The sequence below is a fragment of the Arachis hypogaea genome, chromosome 18 (assembly GCF_003086295.3).
Source record: "Arachis hypogaea cultivar Tifrunner chromosome 18, arahy.Tifrunner.gnm2.J5K5, whole genome shotgun sequence".
Taxonomy (NCBI): domain Eukaryota; kingdom Viridiplantae; phylum Streptophyta; class Magnoliopsida; order Fabales; family Fabaceae; genus Arachis; species Arachis hypogaea.
In genome coordinates, this window is record NC_092053.1 from 41734754 (window position 1) to 41747454 (window position 12701).

The 12701-nt window shown below is 40.3% G+C and overlaps 1 non-coding gene across 1 annotated transcript; it reads right to left on the reverse strand.

Annotated features, from left to right (window-relative positions):
* Positions 1 to 5821: 5821 nt before the first annotated feature.
* On the reverse strand, positions 5822 to 5928 carry LOC112773499 (small nucleolar RNA R71). Its single transcript, XR_003188046.1, has one exon. It is a non-coding gene; the product is annotated as a small nucleolar RNA R71 (small nucleolar RNA).
* Between the last annotated feature and the right edge of the window lie 6773 nt (positions 5929 to 12701).

The following is a 12701-nucleotide window of genomic DNA, read 5'->3' on the forward strand; positions in this document are numbered from 1 at the left end:
TGTTAACTTGGTTAACGTGGGAGCTAACGTAAGAAGTGAGAGTAGTCGCCAACGTTAGTGACACTCAACATTGTCACTAACGTTGGAAGTAACCACACAACCCCCCAAGGAGCCACGTTAACTTAGTTAACGTGGAAGCTATCAATGAGGAATGAATGATGAGCCAACGTTAGTGACACTCAACATTGTCACTAACGTTGGGATGGCTAAGAATGGCCACGTTAGAAGCCACGTTAACCTAGTTAACGTGGACTTTAACGTGAGATCTAGGGGTACATTGGAACGTTAGTGACAATGTTGAGTGTCACTAACGTTCTCGAAGGTTGGCAAGGCCACGTTAGAAGCCACGTTAACCTAGTTAACGTGGAGCATTAACGTGAAGCAAAAAGGGGCACATTGGAACGTTAGTGACAATGTTGAGTGTCACTAACGTTCTCGAAGGTTGGCAAGGCCTCGTTAGAAGCCACGTTAACCTAGTTAACGTGGAGCTCTAACGTGAGGCAAAGGGGTACATTGGAACGTTAGTGAAAATGTTAAGTGTCACTAATGTTCTCGAACTTATACTTTCACTAAATGTTAACACCCCTAACGCCCTTAGCTGAAGTCTCTGCCCACTTAGCACTTTCTCTCTGCAAGTAAAGCCAAGCCCAAATGAAGAAAAGAACTGCTTCAAACTCAAGATCCAAAGGCCCAAGACTTGAAGAGTAAACTAGAAGCTGAGAAGAGTAGTATATATAGGAGTAGCTTTGAATTGTAAAAGGAGTTCTGGAGGCTGGAAAAAGAGAACTACTCTCTGTATTTTACTTTCTCTGCATTTTCTAGTTTTATGATGTATTCTCCATCTTTATTTTCATTTCCTAGAGCTATGAACAACTAAACCCCTTTCATTGGGTTAGGGAGCTCTGTTGTAATTTGATGGATCAATACTAATTTTCATTATTCTTCTTCTATCTTTTCTCTTGATTTTACTTGAAAGCTTTCGATCTTTATCCAATTGAGTAGTTATCTTGGAAGAGAAGCTATTCAAACTTGGATATCTTTTGAACCTTGAAAGAGGAATGAAGAGATCAAGCTAGAAATGCTTTCTCATGCTGGACCAAATTGGGTTTGGATGGGTATCTGACTATAACCCTCTCAATACTTGATTTGGGAAATGCATGTGGTATAATCAGTGACCATACTTCATCTCTTCTCATGAGCAATTGACCAAGGAATTGGCTATTGATCAAGATTTGAGAGATTGAATTGCAAGAAATTGTAATTCAATCACTTAAGATTGCCAAGGAGATCAATGAGTGCATTGATTGAGGAAGAGATGAAAATGAACTTGATCCGGAGAATTGCAACATCTCCTAAGCCCAATGAACTCCCCATCTCTGATCTTACTCATTCTCTTTAATTTCTACCATTTACTTTTATGAGCAAATCCCCCATTCCCATTTACAATTTTGCAATTTATTTTCAGTCATTTGCTTCCAGTCCTTTAATTCTAGCATTTACTTTTCTATTATTTACATTCCTGCCATTTTATTTTCTGCAACTCTCAACCCAAATTCTGGATTCGCTCAACTAGAACATTCTTCTAATTAAAGTTGCTTGATCAATCAATCCTTGTGGGATTCGACCTCACTCTATTGTGAGTTTTTACTTGACGACAAATTCGGTACACTTGCCGAAGGGAGATTTGTTGTGAGACAAGTTTTCCGTGCATCAGTTTTGAGCGGAGAACACAAGCATGTGAGTTTTGAGCCTAATTGTGTGGTTACATCATACATAACCACTTATTTTCATTCTTGTGTGCATTATTCTCTTCCTATGATTGTAATCTTTGATTTGTTTGATTCTTTATGTCCGTTACTTTGTGTATACATGCATTTACATGATTGAGGCCATTGTTCAAATAGCTCACTTATCCAAATAGCCAACCTTTTATCTTCCATTGTTAGCCAATTTTGAGCCTATGCTTAACCCACTTATTCTTAAATGTTAGCACATTTCAAGCTTAAGTGAAAAACAATAAATGTCCCTTGTTTGGATCTTTGATTAGCTTAGACTAGTGAGAGTGCTCATTATTTGATTTTGGGAGAGTTGGGAACATTGGGTAGAGATAAAAGTGTATTTTTGTGTTTTGTTGAAAAATCTTGGGAATTGGGTACAAACTCATGTATCAATCATGTTTATACCATACACAGTGATGCTCTTGTATATATTTTAGTTTGAAAAAAAAATAGAAATAGAAAAAGAAAGAAAAAGAATTGCAATAAAAAGGGGACAAAATTCCCCAAAGTGAAAATCAATAATAATTAATGCATATGTGTGGTGATAAAAAAGAGAATACATGAGTGTGTGAAAAAGTGAAGAATGGGTATTTAGGATTGTTTAGAATTGTATAGGTTGTCATAGGTTAGGTGGGAAGTTTAAGTTAATCAAAGATTCAAATTTTTAGCTCACTTGACCATATGCATCCTACCTTGCCCCTAACCCCATGATGCCAGGGCATCTTGGCCAGTTTCACTGACCTTTTCTTTACTGTTTTTAGGGTAGTTTCATGCATTTTCTTAGAAAATAAGCTAGTTTTGGGTAGATATTCACTTACATCTTGTTTCAAGCATACATTGTGCACTTTACATGATTTCATGAGAATTTTGCATGAATTATATGACAAATTGGATGATGCATGTCTCATGACTTGGATTAAAACTTTGATGCACTTTGCTGCTTGATTTCAGCACAAAGGAAGCAAAGAAGAACCACGTTAGCATTCACGTTAGTTCAACTAACGTGACCTCTAACGTGGAATGGGAGCTAGCTTGCAAAGTTAGTGAGAAAGGTAATCGCCAATAACACCCTCGAAGCCATCATAACCCACGTTAAGAGTCACGTTAACTAAGTTAACGTGAACTCTAACGTAGAAGAAGACAACAAGGCCAACGTTAGTGACACTCTCCTTTGTCACTAACGTTGGACCAAGCTCATAATTGGCCACGTTAGTTGCCACGTTAACTTAGTTAACGTAGACTCTAACGTTAAGAAGCAAAAGAGAAGCCAACGTTGGTGACATTCACCTTTGTCACTAACGTTGGCCAAGCCTCCATGAGCCACGTTAAATCCCACGTTAACTTAGTTAATGTAGAAGCTAACGTGGAGAGAGAAATTGATCGCCAACGTTAGTGACACTTACCTTTGTCACTAACGTTGGGGTGAACCACTAAAAGCCACCATGAGCAACGTTAACTCCCACGTTAACTTAGTTAACGTGGAAGCTAACGTGGATAAAGAAATGATGAGCCAACGTTAGTGACACTCACCTTTGTCACTAACATTGGAGATGGCTAGCATTACTACGTTAGAAGCCACGTTAACCTAGTTAACGTGGACTCTAACGTGGGAAATAGGGGCACATTGGAACGTTAGTGACAAAGGTAAGTGTCACTAACGTTCTCGAAGAATTGGCATCACTACGTTAGAAGCCACGTTAACCTAGTTAACGAGGACTCTAACGTGGAAAGTAGGGGCACATTGGAACGTTAGTGACAAAGGTAAGTGTCAGTAATGTTCTCGAAGGATTGGCATCACTACGTTAGAAGCTACGTTAACCTAGTTAACGTGGACTCTAACGTAGGGAGATGGGGTGACATTCCACGTTATTGGGAAAGGTAAGTCCCAATAACGTGTGCGAAGGACCAAGAGGCAACGTTAGTGGTCACGTTAGTGCCACTAACGTTGAAGTTAACGTGATCATATTTGGGTTAGGAACGTTAGTGAAAAAGGTGATTGTCACTAACGTTCTCGAACCCACACTTTCACTTAACGTTAACACCACTAACGTCCTGAGCCAAAGTCCCTGCCTACTTCACATTTCCTCTTTACAAGCAAAGCTAAGCCCAATGAAGATGATAACTGCTTCAAACTCAAGATCCAGAGGCCCATACCCAAGACTTAAAGAGCCAACTATGAGATCAGAAGAGTTGTATATATAGGAGTACCTTTGAATTAGATAGGGGGGTTGGATACTTTAGGAAGCCTTGGGCATAGAACTACTCTCTGTATTTACTTTCTTTGCACTTCTAGTTTTACTTTTATGATGTATTCTCCATCTTTGTCTTCATTTCCCAGAGCTATGAACAACTAAACCCCTTTCATTGGGTTAGGGAGCTCTGTTGTAATTTGATGGATCAATGTTAGTTTTCATTTTTCTTCTTCTATCTTTTCTCTTGATTTTACTAGAAAGCTTTCGATCTTCATCTAATTGGATAGTTATCTTGGAAAAAAAGCTATTCATACTTGGATCTCTTCTGAACCTTTGAAGAGGAATGAAGAGATCATGCTAGAAATGCTTTCTCATGCTGGACCAAATTGGGTTTGGATGGATATCTGACTATAATCCTACCAACATTTGATTTGGGAATGCATGTGGTATAATCAGTGACCATACTTCATCTCTTCTCATGAGCAATTGACCAAGGAATTGGCTATTGATCAAGATTTGAGAGATTGAATTACAAGGAATTGGAATTCGATCACTTAAGATTGCCAAGGAGATCAATGAATACATTGATTGAGGAAGAGATGAAAATGAACTTGATCCGGAGAATGCAACATCTCCTGAGCCCAATGAACTCCCCACTTCTGATCTTACCCATTCTCTTTAATTTCTGCCATTTACTTTTATGAGCATTTCCCCCATTCCCTTTTAAGATTCTACAATTTACTTTCCGCATTTACATTCAGCTCTTTATATCTAGCATTTACTTTTTCTGCTATTTACTTTTCTGCAAATCTCAAATCAAATTCTGGTTCGCTCAACTAGAACATTCCTCTAATTAAAGTTGCTTGATCAATCAATCTTTGTGGGATTTGACCTCACTCTATAGTAAGTTTTTACTTGACGGCAATTTGGTACACTTGCCGAAGGAAATTTGTTACAAGACAAGTTTCCCGTGCATCAAGTTTATGGCGCCGTTGCCGGGGATTGATTTTGTATCAACAATGATTAAGTTTGAGGATAACTAGATTGAGCATTTTTCATTCTGTTGATTTAAATTTCTATTTGAGCAATTTACTTTCAGTTTAGTTGTGTTCTTCTGATCCCTTTGACCCCCTTTATTCCAGTTGTTTACAATATATTTCACTCACCCACTAACTGTTTGATATATAGCATCACTCACACTAACAGCAATTTTAACAAGAATAGTTTCTGCATCTATTTCCTTGCTTGTGCCTTGTTGGTTGCATGACAGGGAGAAGAAGCGGGGCTTCAACTCCCTTTGATTCTGAACCGGAGAGGACCTTCCTTAGATTAAGGAGGGAAGCAAGAGGAAAAAGAGTAGTAGGTGATGAGGAGGAGGAGGAATACTTTGAACCAAACATGGAGGAGAATATGGAGAACCATCATGAAGAAGAAGCTCATAACCATGGCAGAGAAGGTCTAGCAAATCATGCTGGGCAAGAGAGAAGAGTTCTAGGCTCTTACATCAATTCAAACCCAAGAAACTATGGAAGTAGCATCCAAAAGCCAACCATACATGCCAACAACTTTGAACTGAAGCCACAACTTATCACTCTTGTTCAAAACAATTGTTCATTCGGAGGAGGTGTCCAAGAAGACCCTAATCATCATTTAACCACATTTCTGAGGATATGCGATACTGTGAAGTCTAATGGTGTTCATCCTGACACCTATAGGATGCTCCTATTTCCATTCTCACTCAAGGACAAAGCAGCCAAGTGGCTGGAGTCTTTTCTGAAGGAGAGTTTGACAACCTGGGAAGATGTGGTGAATAAATTCTTGGCAAGATTTTACCCTCCTCAACGAATCAATAGGTTGAGAGCTGAGATCCAAACTTTCAGGCAACAAGATGGTGAGACTCTTTATGAAGCATGGGAGAGGTTTAAGGATCTGACAAGGAGGTGTCCACCAGATATGTTCAACGAATGGGTGCAGCTGCATATCTTTTATGAAGGCCTGTCATATGAATCAAAGAAGGCAGTAGACCATTCATCCAGAGGATCTTTGAACAAGAAGAAGACCATTGAAGAAGCCATAGATGTCATTGAAACCGTAGCAGAGAATGACTATTTCTATGCTTCTGAAAGAGGCAACAATAGAGGAGTGATGGAGCTAAACAATGTGGATGCACTGCTGGCCCAGAACAAGCTCATTACCAAGCAGCTGGCTGACCTCATTAAGAAGATGGAGAGGAACCAAGTAGCAGCAATTACCACCTCATTAGCAACCCAAGAGTGGGTGAATGTAGAGGCAGAAAGTGAGCAGGAGCAAGCTAACTACATTGTAAACTCACCTAGGCAAGCATATGATCCATACTCCAAAACCTACAATCCTGGTTGGAGGAACCACCCAAACTTTGGGTGGGGAAATCAACAAGACCAAGGCCTAGATCAAAGACGTCCAAATCCCAGCAACATAGTTCACCAACATGCCACACCTCCTAGACTATATCAGCACTCACATAACAACCCCTCTCAACACCTTTACCAAGGTCAAACTAACCATTCTCATCCCTCCAATCTCAACTCACCATCATCTTCTGATGACAAGCTCTCAAGGATTGAGAACTTACTTGAAGGCATATGCAAAGAGATTCAAGACAACAAGGTGTTCAAGGAGGAAGTACGAGCTAACTTTAAGAACCAGGGAAACACCATCAAGAGGTTGGAATCTCAAGTGGGGTATCTATCTGAGCAGATTCCCAAACCTACAGATGGATTCCCAAGTGACACAGAGAAAAATCCGAGAGGTGAAACAAAGAAAGTGAGATGGAAAGATTGCAAGATGGTTACTACAAGTGACCAGGAGAGTAAGGACGAGCCAAACAAGCCATCAGAACAACCTGGAGATACCCCAGCAGAGAAGAAGGAAGAAGATCACCAAGAACCAAAAGTCTCACAACAGGAGCTGCTGAGACTTTATGCATCCTTCCCCCAATTACTCCATGGTGCTGTAGAGAGGAGAATATACTCAAGGTTTCTTGATTTGTTTGCATCCCTCCATGTAAACATACCATTCATCAAGACACTTCAACAAATGCCTGCATACATCAAGTATATGAAGGAGTTGCTTCCCAAGAAAAGCTCACTTAAGGGAGGCCAAACTATAGTGATGAATAAGGAGTGCAGTGCTCTCATTCAACCAGAGTTGCCTACAAAAAGAAAGGACCCAGGGAGTTTCTAAATTTCCTGTGCCATAGAAGAAACAATGTTTGATAAAGGACTTTGCGATTTGGGAGCAAGCATAAACTTAATGCCCTTATCCCTTATGAAGAGGCTGCAGATTAATGAGATAATGCCCACAGATGTAGTCATCAGGCTGGCTAACAAAACTCAAAAACAAGCAATAGGAGTGGTGGAAAATGTGCTGGTAAAGGTTGGGAAATACTTCCTCCCAACAGACTTTGTCATATTGGACATGGAAGAGAGCCACACTCACCCAATCATATTGGGAGACCATTCCTAGCTACAGCCAGAGCTCTCATAGATGTGGAGCGAGGGGAACTCATTCTGAGAATCCATGATGAGCAGCTCACCTTCAATGTTTTCAAACACTCACAAGAAACAGATCAAGAGAACAATGAACCAAGGAAAGATCACAGTGAGATACTGAAGGAAGAGACAAGCACTGAAGCACAACCAGCACATATGGGAATCCCATTGATTGATGAACAAGGCAAACAACAATTGCCACAGCTCAAAGAAAATCATGAGGAACCTAAACCGCAACAACATTTCCTTAGAGGAAGAGGTCACAAAGAGCAAGACAACATCACAAGGAACAAAGAAGAAGGTGTCAAGGAGGTGGAGGAACAAGAAGATCCCTACCGAGGACTTCTCTCCAGGGGATAAAGTGATCTCAGCTTACTTCCCAGATATCCCCCCTGATCTCCCCACTATCCCATCTCAGTTACCTAAAGTCTTCACTATCAACAGAGTTCTCTCCTTAGAACATGTAGAGCTCATTGATACAGCCAATGGATATAGGTCTACTGCCAGAGGAGAAGACTTGAAGCATTATCAACCTCCCTGATAAAGGAAAAACGTCAAGCTAGTGACGCTAAAGAAGTGCTTCATGGGAGGCAACCCATGTTTTATATGCTTTTAAAATAGTGAATAATTCAATATTCATAAATTCCAAACCAACCTTGACAAGCACTTAGTGAAATCCTTATTATGCAGTATATAGTGAAGAACAAGTTTGGTGTTCAAAGCATGCCAAGAGAGCATGAATGCAACTCAGATCATGTTATTCTTGGAGCCTTGAACAAAACCTTTTCATCACATTGCTACAAACTAAGTTCGGTGTCACCCAAGGTGCCACCAATGTGCATATAAGGATATCCAGTTAGTTAGTTAGTTGGTGTTCATGAATAAGCAATCTAATGGTTTTTCTTTATTAGTCTTGCCGAAAAGTTTAGCTTTTTCAATAATGTTAATGTTTTTTTTATTTTGTTTTATAGGAAAAAGGAAAGGAGCATTGAAGGGGATTGATTGGACAATTAATGAGGAGGGTTCGGACACCACAAAAGAAGGGTACTACACACGTGCCTCAAGGGGGAATGCTTGGGAAATGTTGCCATACAACATTGAAAAGAATGAAGACCCTTGAAGACCGAACAAACACCTTCATAAAATTAATGATCCTTGTCCTTTCTCCATGCTAAACCCCATCCGTCCATCTCACACTCACATCATCTATCCAAACCCTTCATTTACCCACCACCTCCCTATATAAGTAGTTCTCCCTCCATAACACTTTCACATTCCAAAACTTCCAGCTTAACATCCCCCTCTTCAGAACCAAACCATTCTTACCCCATTAAAAACACTTCCCCTCACTCCCTTCGTGCTAAACAACCAAAAGTCTCCACACCCTTACCACCCTTACACATTAACTCTCACTCATGGCATCCTCGAGCTCTAAAAGAAGAAAGGGAAAGGAACCTATGGAGCAACACCCGTATGATGAAAAGAAATTTAGAAGCTTTCAGCATGCGTTGCAGTACGGGTGGATGGTTGATAAGGAAATCATCTATGAACTCGGCTTTCAAGTCAGAAAAATTGAGTGCCCAGAAATCACAAAGAAGGTAGAAATGAGAATATGGAAGCTCCTCACTGATCCGTTTGTTAAGGTAAATACAAATCTTATAAGAGAGTTCTATGCAAATGCGGTCCGATATGATAAGGCAGATGAGTCATATACAAGCTTTGTGAGAGGAAAGACTGTGGATTTCAGTCCCATGAGTGTCATGAGGGCATTAAAGCTACGGTCCATACCATTTAAAGAGGAGAGTTATCATTCAAGAATGGACAACAGCCCTAATTATGACCAGATTGTGCAAGATATTTGTGTACCAGGAGCTGACTGGGAAAGATATGCGGATAGGAGACCAAGGTTCATCAAGAGAGGAGACCTCACTCTGGAAGCAAAGGGGTGGTTCGAAATTGTAAGGAGATCCAGCCTCCCAGCAGGGAACAACTCGGAGGTGAATCTCAAGAGAGCCACAATGGTGCACTGTATACTCAAAGGAGGAGAGATCAAGGTTCATGAACTCATAGCCGTAGGCATTAGAAAGATGGCAGAGAAAAGCGACTCAAGAGGAAAGTTAGGTTACCTCAGCACTATTTACCGACTATGCAACAAAGCTGGGGTGGTGTTTGAAGATGAGGACCCCGTGTGGATAAAAGAGGGCATTCCAATAACCGTTCGATGGATGCATGCTGCCGCATCCCCCCTGCCTCAACGGAAGCAAAGGAAGAGGCCAGCCCCTCAAGTAGTAGAAGGACAAGTCTTAGAGGGGCAAGCACCAGCCACTTTGGATATGCACCAACTACAGGAAGCCATTGATGGCCTATCTAGACAATATTTGGAAAGCCAAGGAGCACAGAAAGAGCTTCAACTACAGATGATGGGGCAACAAGAGGAATCACTCTCAAGATGGATGACTCAACAAGGGGAGTGGCAAAAGCAAATGATGGAGCAGCAACTGAGTCAAGGACAACAATGGAATGAAACCTTCCACAGGATAGAACAAAGGCAAAATGAACAACAAGGATCCTTCCAGAAGCTAATCAACATCCAAGCACATCAAGGTGCACACATACATGAGATGCATCGAAAACAATTAGAACAAGCATAACTATTAGACGAGCAAAGGGCATTCGCAGAAGGAGTTTACATGAGCGAGACTGGGCATCATATAAACACTCAAGCCAGGCTCGGATACTTAGTAGGACAGCTACCAATATTGCATCCAGGAATCGCAAGGTATGAAGAAGTGAAGGATGAATTAGCACGAGAAGAAAGACAAAGGGTGTAAGAGAGTAATGAATCAGTGAGGAAGGCACTTGAGGATTGGAAGCAAGCAAGACTGGCACGGATGCGAGGGAATGCAAGAGGACACAAAGAAGACAAACAAGAGGGAGAGCATGTGCATCCACATGAGTAAAAGGTGGTGGAGTTCCTTCTTTGGTCCATTTTTTTCTATGCTTTAAATAAGGAAGATCTTGTATGAAATAGAACATGCTTCCATGATAGTTTGAACATTTTTCAATTCTGTCTTTTAAGTTTTTCATTGCTTAGGTCTAGGATTGCTAGTCTAAATGTCACTGCTGCATCCTTACTTTGTTTAATTGTATGCTTGTCCTTTTTAATCAAATGAAAAGAGAATGAGTGTTTTATAAAAGACCAGAGTGGAGTTCATATTATGAAGTAAGTTCCTAAGTTTGTGGTGTAGTCATAAGTTAGCTAAGTTGGTTCACCAACAAGGTGGGAAGACAACTATCTGTCCTGAATCCTATGCTTTGAACACACCCCATGAGACTAACTAATTAACAAGATCCTAATAAGAAAAAGGGAAAGAAAAATGAAAGTGAAGAATAAAAGAAAAATAGCAAGAAAAGAGGCTAGGCACCAAGGGTTTGAGTCTTGAGGGATGTGTCTGTGGTGTTCTTGTACCAAGGATCTACTTGGATTACTAAGCTCTCAGGGGTGCCTTATCACCTGGTAACTTGGGTTAACTAACCCGGGATTATCAGCTGAAAGTCCACTATCAAGAGCAATCTTTGCTACAGAACATTTAGTAGCCCAAAGAGGTGCTGGACACCAAGACCTCAAGGAAAGAAAATAAACAAACCATGTGCCTGTGGTGTGTATGTATGGGGGAGAGAGACTTGAGGAAGTAAGCCCTTAGGGGTGTTTGATGAGTATTTTGGTGAAAAATAAATTTCCCCCAAAACACACAAATCTAACCGGCAAGTGCATCGGGTCGCATCAAGTAATAATAACTCACGGGAGTGAGGTCGATCCCACAGGGATTGATGGATCAAGCAACTTTAGTGGGTGATTAGTTTAGTCAAGCTAACATTGATGTGAATTGTGTGAAATTGTAACCAACAGAAAGTAAATGACAATGAATTTAAAGTTGCAAAATGTAAATTGGCAAGTAACTTAAAGAGCAAGAAATGTAAATTGCAAGAATCTTAAATGACAAGAAATATAAATTGCATCAAATGTAAAGGGAATTGGGAATTGGATTTGCAGAAATTAAACAAGGAAAAGTTAAATTGCAACAAGCAGAGAAGTAAAAGATGGATTTGATTGATTCGGAACCAAAACAGAAATGTAAATAAACATGAAAAGCAATAAACAGAGAATGTAAAATTGGAATTAAGATCTCAGGACCCAAGAGACTAGATAACCAAGTCTAGATCTCAATGCCTTCCTAGATCCAACAAGAACAATTGCAAGAGAAATTAAAGAAAAGTAAATTGCAGAAGCCAAGAGAAGGTGAAGTAGTAAACAGGAATGGAAATTCAATTGTGCAGAGAAAGTAAACAAGAAAATTCTCAAGGTGAGATTGAAATAGAATTTCTTCAATTCTCAACCCAAGATTCAAAACGAAATTGAAAACTAAGAGAGAGCTCTCAAATCCTAATGCTCCCTAGTGGAGCCAGCCTCCCTTACAAATATGAAAATGATGCCTTATATAGGCTTTACAAAATGGAAATGAAAATGAAATTAAAAACAAATTACAATTAAATGAAATTCCTATTTTATCTATTTCTTGTGCTTTTGAGTGATGATCATGGGCCTTTGCTCTTGGTGGAATTGGGTTGAAAGAGGCCTTGGTTGATTGCTCTTGGAGTTTGAGGAGGAACCGAAGTGAACCAAATGAACCGGGTTGGAGTTTTGCAAAAGTTGGACCAAAAGTTTGAGCTAAAGTTAGGGGTCTAACTTTGGCTCAAACTTTTCATATCAGCAACCAAAATCTGCTGATACCAACGTTGGTGCCAACGTTAGGGGTCTAACTTTGACCCTAACGTTGGCCTCCCTTATGCACATTTATGGCGCCAACTTTGTCCTCTTGTCATGTTGCCAATTTTATGCCCAATATAGACTATCATATATGGTTGGAAAGCTCTGAATGTCAGCTTTCTAACCCACTTGGAATCTTTTCAATTGGACATCTACAACTCAAGTTATGATCATTTGAAGAGGGCATGGTCGTTGGCTTTGGTGTGCAGCGTTTGAGGTAACGTTAGCCCTCAAACGTTGGCGAAAACGCCAGTTCTGGAGGCTCAAATATATTGTCCACCCCATACGATTATACATTGTTGGAAAGCCCTGGATGTCTACTTTCCAATGCCGTTGGGAGCACATTATTTGGAGCTCTACAGCTCGAGTTATA